This window comes from Coloeus monedula (assembly GCF_965178545.1).
Source record: "Coloeus monedula genome assembly, chromosome: 6".
Classification (NCBI taxonomy): domain Eukaryota; kingdom Metazoa; phylum Chordata; class Aves; order Passeriformes; family Corvidae; genus Coloeus; species Coloeus monedula.
Window position 1 is genome coordinate 18,215,822 of NC_138786.1, and position 14,096 is coordinate 18,229,917.

The window sequence follows — 14,096 nt, forward strand, 5'->3', positions numbered from 1 at the left end:
CAAGTTACTCAAATGATGGCATTTCCAGAAGCTCCCACTGCAAAGTCTCCTTCTCTTATTTTTGAACTCCAGAGAAAATTTGTATTCCATTTCTTGACATCTACAGGCTTTGGGTAAGTGTGAGTAAGTGTTAAATTTCCCGTGGTAACTATCTACAGCTCTAATTTTTCCTTATTCATGAGTTAATCATGGTGATACAATAAATAGTTATGCCTTTCTTAAATGTATGGCCATCTTTAGGGTGTAATAAACATACACGTTTTGACAGTAGCAAATAACATATATTGTTAATAACTGCAGTGCAGTAGATTTTCAGGGACAATCTAATATTCCCCATCAAAAGGTAGAGGAAATAAGATAATGAATGAACTACAACAGGATAATTATTATGAGAAAAAACCCCAAACATATATGACATATAGACCGACCCATTTGGTACCATTAATATAGAGTATCTTCTAGCACTTTATACTGATCTCAATTTTTAAAGCAACAATTGAGTGGCAGGCAGAGTTTAAGAGGCAATAACTAAGAGCACATCGTTACAGCTTAGTCTTTTCGTCTAATATCATAGTTAATTCACCACATACCCAGTTTGAAAACAAAATCTTCAAAAATAACTGCAGCTTTAAACAGGTCAGACATAAAAGTAAGAATGATTGGGGAAAGGGTAAAAGAGTAATACTGAGAAGGGAAAAAGGGTAAAAGATAAATACATAAGCAAAAGCATGAAGACTGAAAGAGGAGTCATGATTTGCATAGTACCATACACTTTAGACCATTGATTTTCTTAATTGTTAACAGCATTTAGATTTTTTTTGTATCTTGGCCAGAAATTGAAAAACAACTGAGATAATGGTACTGAGGTTAAATCACTACAGCTTTAGTAGTACGCATATCAAAGTACTGTGCTCTTTCTAGTGTCTATAGGCAGGCATTCATCTGACTCAAATCATAATCAAATGCATCAGTAACTCCTATATTTTTTCATTAGTGCCAGTGGTCAATCTGCATCAACAAAGCTGAGATGAGACAGGGTGTTGAAGCACAAACAGGCACTGACTGTGTTATATCAACTATGTGGTTATATTAAATGCTTTATAGCCCGAAGTGTTGACACTTTTTCTATTCCTTAAGTACTGAAGTAGTATTTCAAAATGCATACTCCACACCATGTTTTAGTGCATACACTTCAGAACAGTGAAAATTAGAAAATAATTACCAGCTCTGTGCACTGAGTGTTCTTTTAATCTCACAAATACAGCTGCTGCTTGTACATCTATTTCACCAAATACTATAACTCTATCCTAAACAAAGGATTTCTGCCCTTCAGAACTGCATTGTAATAAGCTGCACTACCATGCAGCTCAAGTGAATGATATTTTATTCAACACAACACAGATACATACTTTCAATTTATTGGACATAACATGCTTATTTTTCATTTACTGGATTTGTGGAGGAAAGCATGTCTAATTTCTTTTGGTACAGAAAACTCAGACTAGCTTTGGGGAACAACAGGGAAGAGAAGCTGAATGTTCTGAAGAAGTAGTTTTAAATTCTCCAGACGCTGCAGATGCTGTAATCCTGAGATTCTGAAAATGAAAACTCTTTCTACAACAGAGAAAGAACAGCACTCATTTAAAGAGCTGCCTGGCCCAAGACAAACACACAGTAAAGACACTCATTATTTAATCTCCGCCCAGTTTCCAAAAGGAACAAACAATACACGTTCCAGGAGGAGCTGAAGAATTAACGACAGCTGCTCGCCACAGCTGATAAAAAATAACAATGATGAGAGTGCCTGTATGTGGAGTTTGCACCCATCTTTACGTTTGTGACTTGACTTATGGCAAGTTCCTGGTTCAAGGAAAGGAAGTTCCGGTTTTGTAAACAAGTGCTCTACTTAAAACTTTGAATATAGGATTTTATTACCCATTTCCTAAGACAACCAGCCTCTTCCTCATACGTGCTAATATGTCGTGTTTGTATGCCGCAGAGCAGATCAACAAATTTTGACTGTGACCATAGGTAAAGCGCCACATATTCTGTTGCACAGGGTATTTTGTTACAATCATCACACTGAAATGAAGTGACTGTTAAAGCATCTGGATTGAATGCAGGACTACAAACAGAATTCTAAAACATGAAGGAAAAAAAAAGCCCAAACAGTATTGTTTAGCTTATGTTTACTAGTATAATGAATTGACCACTTAAATATATCTCACTTTAATGCCTAAGTATATTTATTTTCCTACAAAGAACATTCAAAGATCCAGCTCTTCCATTCTGTAGCAGTAGCATATATCAGTCCACTCACACATGAACCTGTTGCGCTTAGCACTGAATAACCTCTCCTTCAATTATATTCTTCAACTCAAAGATTTTTTAATTCAGTGTCAAAGTCAATGGCATTCATGAAGGGATAACATTTTCATTATAAATGTGAATTTGTTAACATTATGGCAACTATCACCACAGTGTAAAAAATTACTTTCTACAATTCCAAATAATGGTGCAAAAATCTTATCTTTTTAGAACAAACTCACTTACCCAAGTTGGAGTAAATGCAGTATTTCAGTTAGATCTAGCTAATGCAGTTTAGCTGTTGTGGCCAAGACTGACAGCTGAGAAATTGCATAAAACATTCAGGATGAATACAGCAAGAGAAGAAAGCTGGAAATCTAAAGCCATGTAAGGCGCTGTGGTATAAATATCCGCAACAAAAATATAGCATATTTTGAAACTTCTCACATTTTATATAAAAAGAGCATTTGTCATTTGGAGTAGTAACTTTTTCGACAACAACAGATTCTCTTGACAAGCCATACACTGATTCTACCATTTTGTTCCACCCCTTTCAAAAAAACAAAAACTATTTGTGTCCATTTCAAATCATTCTTAAATAGAACTTGGCTTGAGATAGCTTAGTAGAGCATTCAAATTCTGAGTGTTTGCATGCAATGTAATTAAATACCCATGAAAAAGGGTCAGAGTAAAGTAAAACTGTTTCATAGCTATGGCTCTGTTGAAGTTCCACTCAGGTGGAACACAGTTGTTTTTAACCATCTGAAAATGTAATGGTAAAACCAGAAATTTAATATGATTAAGAAATGCATTCAAGTAGCTATAGAAACTAAGAAAGTTATTTCAGATTTGTTTTCATCAATCACAATGTTGATGGGTTCACAGTCACAATAATCAGAAGGTATTAGATACAATAAAATCTGTAAGCCTTGTGGTCAGGGTTTCTCACTTCCAAGCTAACTGGGATCCCTGTTTCCTATCAGAGCTCCCTCTGGTTGACTTGCTGACTTATCCACAGTTATTTAGCCTCAGCAGGAATGGAGGGATATCCACCACAACATTCCACAATTTTGATGGTGAAGACACTCTCAAAGTTTATGTTTAAACCTTCTCAGGCTGCAGCAGAAAATAGGAGTATTGGCTATGCAAGGATTTCAATTGCAGTGTCAGTTCACAGAGGTACATGATATTGTCCTCTGACCAAATTACAGAAAGTTCAGGGATAGGGTTTTTAATAACTCTTTTAGTCTAACTTTAATTTGCCCAAGTCCCATGTACTCCAGATGGCAGAACAAAAGACTCTCCAAAACATGGAGAAATAAGGGTATTTGTAATTTAATAAAAGAGCCCATAAAATTAGATTAAAGGAAGTAACCTAGGTTACAGAAAAGTCTGCCCTAGAATCCAGGGCATCCAAGTTCCTGTTAGTCCCCTCCCTCTCACCTCCCAGTTCATTACTTTTCTGCTCACTTTACTGCACTCCTGTATCTCCCCAAGTTAACTGTACATGCTTTAGCTTCCTGCTTCAACTCCAATACATGCTCCTATTGTGGTCCTCCATCCTCAAAGACCATCCACCGTCCTGCGGAGCCTAGGGATGAAATGGTGGGAGACAGCTTTGTCCCTCCACTACATCCAAGGAGCCTCCTCTTCTGCTTTCCCTTCCTGTTGTTACAAAACTGAGTATATGAAGAAGCACTGGAAATTCTGATCCAGTTTCAACCATGTGGGGCAGGGCAGATTAGCTTTAGTTTTCTGCATTAATCCTCTTTTCTTCTGCAGGAGGTTTGACAAATACTTTCTCTGCAGTAGACACTTGCCTAAAGACCAGTCTGTTCATTAGCAGCATGTCAGATATGCTGTGTCATGTGCGGCAACCCCAACCAGTTGCTTCTCCTGGGAGACAAGGAAGGAGGAAAGCTTTCCATTCAAACAATGTCACGCAACAGCTGCAATCTGAGATCTCTCAGTATCTGTCCACACTGGCATCAGCATAGGCCTAAACTAGAGAGGGTTCTCTGCAAATTCTTGCCATGTTTCCTTCTTCATTCTTCTTTGAACTTTAGTAGAATTTACTACAACTTGGCCTTTAATTGCCAAAACCCGAGGAAGTCAGAATGATTTCTCTCTAGACACCTGTGCTATTTACATTCATCACCTTATCATACAGATAAGGTTTCTACATTATAAAAGCTACTGCCTCCTCTAGTCCACAGCATTTGATATCCAACACTTAACTAATGTCTGGGCATCAGACACAGCATTTGTTTGCACACACAAGAAATTTATAATATTCCATTTCCAACCAAAATGCACCTTGCTTCATCCTGCAGTTGTTGAAGATGATCAACATCAGCAATACTGTTCTTTTTCTGAGAGAATGGTGTAGTATCACACACCCTTCAGAGCCCCTCTGTGGTTACTCGTGAAAAAGCATTCCCATAGCCTTCAAAAGGCCTGGGCTTTTAACCATCAGCATCCTGCAACATACATGAAGTCTGCAAAATTAAGCAAGGTCAAAACAGGAAATTTTCTCCATCTGTCTCCTCAGGATCAGAAGTTTTATAAAAAGAGGAAAAAGAGTATAATTTATTTTGTGTTCAGAAGACAAAAAGCAACAAAGCCAAATGGTACTGTATTAAAGCAAATATATTTCAGATAAGGAGAAAAGGCTGTTTGATCTATTTTATCCTTTTCTTTTGAATAGCGGTATTACACATTTTCCTTTCAATGTTTCTCAGGATCTGCTAGACAGAATTTCAGATGTCCTCAGGTGAAACAGTTCTCTGGTGCATTCACAGTTGGTGGTGAGGGTTTGGGGATTGGTTGGGGGTTTTTGCTTGTTTTGGTTTGGAGTTTGGTTTTGGTTTTTTGGTTTGGGTTTTTTTTTTTTAACTTTTCCTGCATTTCCAGTATTTGCACTGAGTTAACACATAATATCTAGGGAAATAAGCAGAATGGGGTTATAAAACTGATCCAAGAAACGAGTTAAAGACAAAGTTATTTTACGAAGAGGCAGTGGCTTGACAGAAAAGATTTAAAATCTGAGCCTTGTGAACTAAAGTGAAGCCAGTCTCAACAAGTTTCCCTCAAACTGAGGAGTATGAATTGCTCTTCCAAGCTAAACTAAGAGAAGCCCTAGGAATAACCTGCCAGATATGGCATCAGATTATGAAAAGTGTCAGAAAGACATTAGTGGTTTTTCTCTGTCTTTATAGACAATGCCCCAGGTCAGGGGTATCTAAGGAGTACACATTTCAAGAGCACAGAAAAATGTGCCAACTGAATCAGTATCTCGTTCTGGTGACCCCATCCTTGCAAAGCAGCAACATAGTCCCAACATTCCTAGACAGTATTTTACGACATTCATTCATGAACTAGGCATTAAAAAACATATGAACAAGATGTGAGGAAGGCTGTCTCCTCCTGTTGGCTCTGCTGTTGAGACCTCTGACTGAGATTAGAGGACCTGAAAATTTTGTTTATTATGAAGGTGGCAACGAAAAGGACCTCCTGGATTACAACAAAGGCATAAATTTATTCCCTGTTTCATAAGAAAAAAAAATATTAACATTGTTTCACCGATTAATTAAATTATAATGAAGACCACATCATTAATGTTTTATTAAACTCCTTTATTAAGATAAGGCCAATGGGCACTTGAAAGGAAAACTTCCTATGTAGATGGTTTTCTGATTCAAACCTTCATAAAACTCATGGAGCTCACAAAGAAATAATTGCCTCGGTGTGGTAAAGCTATGGCCAAGATCAATGAATCAAACATGGAGGGAAAAAAGTATTTGTAACTCATTAAAGGAACACACCAGCTTTATGAAGAAAGCATCAGAAGCGGCCTGTCCTCGTCCTCTGCCAGCAGATGGCAACATTACTTCTCATTAGGGAAAGGGATCAAGGGAAAAGATCTGTGTCATCAACAAAAGCTGTGGCCACTGTGTAGATATTTTTGCTCTTTTCTTTTCACATAAAAATAGAATGCTTTGCCTAAGGTGCCATGTGCATGTTCCAGTGGAGAGCAGCGGATAAAAGTAACCATCTGACCACACCAGGAGGCTGAGAGAAAGAGACAGAAAATACTGAATCTCCCTGTTACGGCACACTACAGATCTGGCAGCTTATGCCTGTGAAAAAGGTTCATAGAGAGAATTTACAGAAAGAGGTCTGCATTTAATTCAAACCCCATATAAAGTGATAGATACTGAATAATTCTTTTTCACGTTTTTGCATACAGAAACTACTTTGAATACTTTTTTTCTTTAAATTCCCCTGTGCAGATGGACTCAGGCCCTGAATTACAATGTTTTTAAACAATTCTTCTATTTCTGCAAAGAGATGGCAAGTGATGCAAAAATTCATGAATAATCCTGTATGATGTAACTACAACCCTTGATAATACATAATGGTATGAAGCTGTGTCAAGGCAAGTTCAGACTGGATGGACATTAGGAAAAGGGTCTTCACCCAGAGGGTGGTTGGGCACTGGAACAGATTCCCCATAATGACAGAGAAAGAGTAAGAAATATACTATTACCCTTGTAACCAGTGGTTAGGGAAAAACAAATTATCTGTGAGTTAGAATCCATTGAAAAAAAAAAAGAAATGGCACTTTTTTTTCTTGTATCTCCACAAATTTTGCACGCAGATTTTAAAATCCAGTGCCTCAACTGCTTTATTTATTTTCAGCAACCCCCACATCCACAGACCATCAGCTGACATTTTTTCATGAGATCCTTAGAGTTTCAGTGCTTTATCCGATATCTCAATAACGACAACATAGGTTTACCAAGCCAAACATTGGGAATAACTGATGTCTTGCTAGGCATGTAACCTCACAATATTGCTGCAATACTCAGGAGCTGTTCCACAGCATTGCTTAAATACTAAACATACATTTCTCCTTCTTAGTCCCCTCCATTTCCAAGAACAGAATGCAGTGGAGATCAACACCCCTTTTACTACCTTGTGCTTATTTTTTCTCTGTCATAGACTGATGAGAGAAATTACTGGAAACAAGACTGTGAAAATACTCAAAGACATCCTAAAATGACTGATTAACAACACTGAGTTTGTTCAAATGCTTGGTTAAGAGGTGTTAAGGTCTCGGCCTTAAAAATTCTCTGAAAGACAGAATAAGAGCAAACTACTAAGCCAACAAAATGGACATGGGAGAACTATGATTTTATGCCACACTCTTCAGAAAAGCATTTTATAATAATGCTTGTATCAAATCTAATTTGATCTGATACAAACTAACAGAGAGCTCTGTTTTTCAGCACTGAAATAATTTCCCAACTGTACCATACAGAAAAAGTCACATTCATGCATTGCAGCTGAAGTACTGTGCTTCCACAGCTGGGTGCACACAGCTGCAATGAAGCTTTTTGTTTACTATGTCTCAACATTGGGTGGGGCCAATAAATTAAGCTAATACCAGGGAAATTATACTTTTTTTTTAATTAGCTCCTTAATTACCTTTTTTTTTCCTTTAAAAGTGGGTATGTATATGAATATACACACATATTCCTGCAGAGGTGTTCAACAAAACCCACTTACATACTTTTATCCATATATCTGGAATTTGTCCAACAGTACTACATCCACTACTTTCATTTTGGCGTATCAGGATAACTATCGAGACAGAAAATATTAGAAAGTATATTTCTCTCTAGGAATAATTCTTGTATTCTAAAATTATTATTTACCCACTACTGAAGCACAGTTAGACCCGGTATGAAGTGTAGAAGCTATTTAAGCAACAATACAAAACGATTCTGGCAATAACATGAAAATGTACAGTCATCTGCAGAAAATTAGCCTGACTGGAGAATATAATGCCCCAGAAGATGGAACCCTATCAGGCTTTTTTTTTTTTTTTAATCACTACAGTGGGGCACGAATTTAACACTCAGAGATAAAACATGTTATTTGTGATGTTTAAAGACATCCCAGGCCAAAGGTGCTCGAGCAATCAGCTCCGTCTCCGCATACCAGAAGGGGAGATCTGCAGCTCTCTCACAGACTCCCGGCTGCAGAGACCCTCCCAGACTCCCAGCCTGAGCTCTCCCGCAGCCAACCCTGGTTTCCCTCGGCAAACGGAGAGGACCCGCTGTGCAGGTGGGGACGGGAGCTGGGGCTTCCAGCCCTGCTGAATAGGAACTCGAAGTCTCTCAGCGGCGGCGCCGGGTGCGGAGATCTCCAGGCGCAGCCCATACCCAGGGTGATTCACTGGGACGGGCTGTGCTCGGCTCCCTGACTCACTGCGGCACCGGCTCTGCTGCAGCAGCCGCTTCCAGCTCCCTCTGCGACAGGGATCGCTCCGCAGCTTTTCAGTCACGACTTCTCCATTGTGCTCTCTCACTTCTCCCCCCCACGCCATTGGCAAAGTACAAATGCTAGACGGCAGGATAAATTGAGTTAGTGAAGCTGCAGTAATTGAATGATGGAAAGGGCAGGTAAAAAGTAATTTATACAGTATTGTAATTTATACAGTAAATCCTACAATTTATGTGTTATTTTATGCTAATCTGGTTTATATTGCATTGCCTAGGAACATGATTTTCAAAGATCAGCTGATGTTGGCAAGTGCACTGAATTGCTAAAATTATGATCTTATTTCTACACTGTAAAATTAAGAAGACGGTAGTTGTTCTTCTCAGCTTGGCACCCAGTCTCCAAGAACACAGGTCAAGCACCAGTGTCACCTAATGCACATCAGGACTCCGATCAGGCAGCTACCTACTTTGTTTTGCACATTTCTATCTCAACAGATATGAAGAAAGTGAGCACATGGAGTGAATGAAGATGGATTAAAAGGTTGACTGGAAGAAGACAAATAGCAAAAGCATCACTGTGGACAGAAGCCTCTGTCACAGCAGAGGATTAGCTATGTCAGCCATCTGGGATGAAGTTGGGTATTGGGAAGAGGAGGAGCTTGAAATGGTTATTCTAAGTGACTCTGATTAGAATACCTCAATTTTTCTAAAGAAAAGGGAAATTCCTTTCCTAGGAACCATTTCTAGAGGCAGTTTAGTACAGAGCTCTCTCTCCCTCTCTAGCAGTAATGCCAACAAACTTTGCAATCAGGGATGAGTCACTTCTCCATTTTCTGCTGCAGCAAAACTAACACCATTTGCCTTGTGACAAATTGCAAGCAGCAGACCGCCTTTATACTGTGTTCCAAAGATGAAACTATTTGAATAAACATCAAGCAGTAGTATTCTGTTAAAAATCACTGGCAACATACGGTGGGGCTGAAAAAATAGAGACATTGCACAGGAAATGGAAAATAAGAAGGACCTTTCCCTGGTAGGAATTTGTTGACCAAAGAAAGGGGGAAAGGACAGGAAGCCTGCAAACAGTAATACCAGTCTGTCTTCATTATCATCTTTGCTCCCTTTATTCCTGGGCAAGCCCAAAGAATACAGACCCAAACTTGTTCCCATATGAGGGTGACAGCTACCAGTCTCATGCCCTGTGTGACCTCTAATTAGATCCTCTGTCAGCCAACTGTGCTGTCCAAATTCCAGAATATAGAAAAAAGAAAGGGCAATAGACCAGTCTGTGACCTCTGAAAATTTGCTATTTACTTTTCTGCATTAATGTGCTCTTCTACACGAGATGCTGGTTTGCCATTGGCTTTTCACTGCATATATTCTAACACACTTCAAAGTGGGCAACTCCGAACAAGACCCTGCGAACCACTTCATTGTGAAGCATGCACCATGATCCAGGTCACTCACAATAAACCAACCTGAGGGCACTGTAACTTATTAACCAACTTTCTGTCCTGGCATTGTTCACAGTTCTACAGCCACAGAACTGCCAGGAGCCTGTTGCAATCCCCAGCAACCAGCCTATCTCAGGAAGTTACTCATGGGTATTACCAAGAGGGAAAGCTGATTTATGCAGAGTTCTTTGAAATTACAGTATGGGTTCAAATATGGCCTACTACTGATCCAAAATTAAGCTTTGCAGACACTTCCCATATAATAATTTATCTTTCATATTCAGTGCCATGAGACACCTCATTGGTGTTCCTTGAGAATTCATGATATAATTTGTTTTCTTTAAACTATAGTATTTAAGTCAATCCAGTGCATTTTTGCCCTCGATATATGGAAGAATAATGACGACTGGAAGATTTAAAATTTCTCCTTCTACCTGATACAGTGGGCAGAAATACAGAATAATGGTTTCCCTGGAGTGGCAAATACATCTCAGGAAGACAAAAAAGGAGACATCAAACTTAAAGATAATAAACCTGGTTGTGAAAATCTTGCGATGCTACCATAGTGGTTAAAGGTGAGACTGACTTTGCTCCAAAACAGGAAAGAAGTGCTACTCCCAGAGGGAAGTGAGCATAGTGTTTGGTCTCTGGAATCATGACATGCCTGTAACAGCAATACAATGACAATTCCAAAAGGGCAGGAACTCTACTTCCAGCCAATGAAGTTATAATTAATACCCATCAGAAAATTAGAAGCAATGTGAGCACACAAAACTGGCTCAGAGAGTCAGTGTAGAAGGCAGCCATACAGCTGATCTTGAATGAAGATGGAAAGAAAATGACATAAAGACAATTTTCTACCACACTTCTGCATGTGCTGCTTTCCCTGGCATGTAACAGGCTGAAGTCACAGATACCAGGACTATTTAAATAACACAGAACAAGATAATCTATTACACACACCTATCTGGAATCAGTTTTCCCTTTCTTTTTGTCAGCCAGTAAAATCTGCCATGACAGAAAAACCAGCAAGATAACTGCACTGACTTGATTACACAAGCAATTTCTTAAAATATAGCCCTGAGAAACCTGACATTTCAGTTTTCTGAGGTTAGGATTGGGGGGGGGGGGGGAGGGGGGGGGAATGCACATGGAAGTAAACATTGCCTCCATTTAGATTAGTTCATAGTGGAAAAAAATGTGTGTAAACACATATTCCAAGTGATTGGCTTCAGGTTTTCAGCACTGAGATCTGTAAGCATTTAGTACTTCTGTTTTTGCAAAGGTCTGTAATGAACACAGCATTACAGCCATGAACCTCCCTTGAACCCTGCTAATGAACCTCCCTAGTCTAGTGTTATGCCAAGTCCATTAGGACAGACAATTTAATTCTTTTTAAGCTGCACCCAAGTATGTGTGAAATTATAATAATGCTAGTGACAGTGTAACACAGGTAATTACAGAATTACTCCTGGGTTTAAATGACAGCATAACATAAAATTTCTGAGCTATGGTTTTTGCAGGGCCTTAACAGAAATCTATTTCAACCTCCCAGATGAATGCCCTATCCCAGAAGCTAGAGGGCCGTGATCCTTCTCATTTGCTTCATTTCCCTTCCATGAATCTTGCTGCACTGTGTCCCAGCATCAATAAGACTGTAAAAAGGAGAATTTCTGCACAGACTAGAAGGCAGTTTAATGGCAATCATTGCACCCTGCTGAAACATAAAGAGATATAGGTTTGTACTCCCACAGACTGAGGAGGGAACAGAACTCTCTGATTAGCTTATTAGAGAAGACAGGAGTTCCTCAGATTTGTTTTCAGCCAAAAATCATTTGGTAGGCAGAAAATATTCAAGAAGCATACTGAGAATTTATCTAATGCCAACATATGTACAGTCTGGCAATTGCAAATGACAAATGTTCCCATCAATAAAAAAACCAACAGTTATTCCATGCCCCAGAACAGATTGCCTGGTATTGCTTGACACTATGAACAGTCATTCTGCTCATCTATTAGAGATAGTTACAGTGACTGGAGAAAATTATCTTTTCTGTCTGTTCCTGCATTCTTTTCATTATTCCTAAATTTCTATCACATAGAAAATAACATACGATGTGGATTACTGACTGTATTAAGGAGCAAACAAGAATAACAGAATATTGTTACTTCTATTATTTGGAATTAAAATCTTGTTTGGCTGAGCTGAAGTTAACACCAAAATGGTTTCTAGTCAATAGGTAATAGCACAGTTCTTAGTAGCTGACAGAAATATACAGTCTACATTTTCCAGATACTGTAAACTACCTTTTAAAAATATGCTAAAAATGCAGAGTATCTTGCTTGATTCAAACTAAACGTCCTCCATTTATTCCATGCACATGCTACAGACTGAGAAGTGTTAACACCCATCTGTGATCTGTCTTCTAGGTGCAGTAAGACTGCTCATTAACCTGAGTTTGGGAGTTCCTTGCTGTGAGTGCCTTCCCCTGCATTCCCAGCTCTGATAAATGAGCAGGTTATTTGTTGATCTGCTGTACTGCTTGGCAGGGGAGAGCCTGTTCCCTTTTTCCACAAAAGCGTGCTACATAGAGTGTGCTCACTCAAACTCTACACACAGCAAGAGTTTGTCCATAAAACTTTATCGCTATGAAAACAAATCCAGTTCCTGTATTTTTCTTTTTAATTTTTTCTGTACATTAAATCAGACTTTGTGGGCTAGATGGCCTGGCTGATGAGGGAAAATTAAAGAACCTTATCACACTGGACTCCAAGATTACTGAATGTTTACTATCTGTTAAAGCAACAGAAATAAACACATGAGGACGAGGTTAAAATCCTGTCTCAATATCAGCTCCAGATACCTAGTGTTGTTCTTAAGCTCTTGAAATGTCAAATAGAAATTACCCATGAGACTACTAGCATATTAAAAAAAAAAAACCCAAGCAGTATTTCTAGCTGACATGCTTCACGCAGCCTACATCTTGTAACAAACCCCTTAATTTATGAACAGGCAGCTCCTCAATAAATATGACAATATTATTTTTATGATAAAAATATATAAAGATATTTTTTCTAAATTCAATCAGATGTTGGTAGTGAAATAGGCATCCCACTCCTGTGTATCTTTTTAGCATAAGTAGATATCAAAGTACACAATTTATACTTATATTCTGAAGTATTTTCTTATCGTTTATTGGCATTCTAGCCTCAGCATCTTGTATTTGTGGTGGTTTATAATTTTGGCTTGATATTGATTGGGTTTTTTTCTGTATGGTTGGAAGATTTTTCATTACTTTTTAAAGTTACCTGTCTCATTCACTACAGTATTCTAAAGATGTTTGCTAAACATTTCAAAAACAGAAATTTCTAAGATTTAAACAGAGGAAAAAGTTTATTAAGTAAGGTCATTCTCTTACCAACACCTTCGGCAAATTTGGATCCTTTGTTTCTTATATTTGCCACTTCCTCCTTTATGATCACCACTGTCTCATCTTTGCTATAACCTTAGTTCTCCTTTTACAGCAGTGGGAAATCACACTGGATTATGCTCACTTTGAGAAGGTATTGGATTTGGGAGAGAAAATTGTGCGCAGCTGGATTTTGTCTTGGTGAGTCCCTCCTCTGGTGCACTCCAACCATGTGACCTATCCTACTGTGTCTTCATGATGCCAATGAGGTGACAGCTCTGTAACTACTCTAAGACTTTTAACTTCTGCTTGTTCCCCTCGCTGCATTCAGTGTCCAGGCCTTCCAGAGCAGCACCCAGGAATGCTGATTCCTCAGAATAGGCAAGACAGCTGCTATGCTACAACTGCTCTGCAGGCACTTTCTTCTTCACATGTCCAAGCTCGAGGTTCCACAGCAGCTCTGCTTTGTTGATTGTTCAATTTCCACCACTTGGGGTTTTGGCTTGCCAACCCTCTCCCTGACTTAGTTGATTTCTGAGGAATAAATCCCTCTCCATTGTTTCTAGTTTAAATTTCATTCAGTCAGCTGGATCCTGTCTCTTACAAGTAGCTCTGGACCCTCAAAGAGGGTCCCA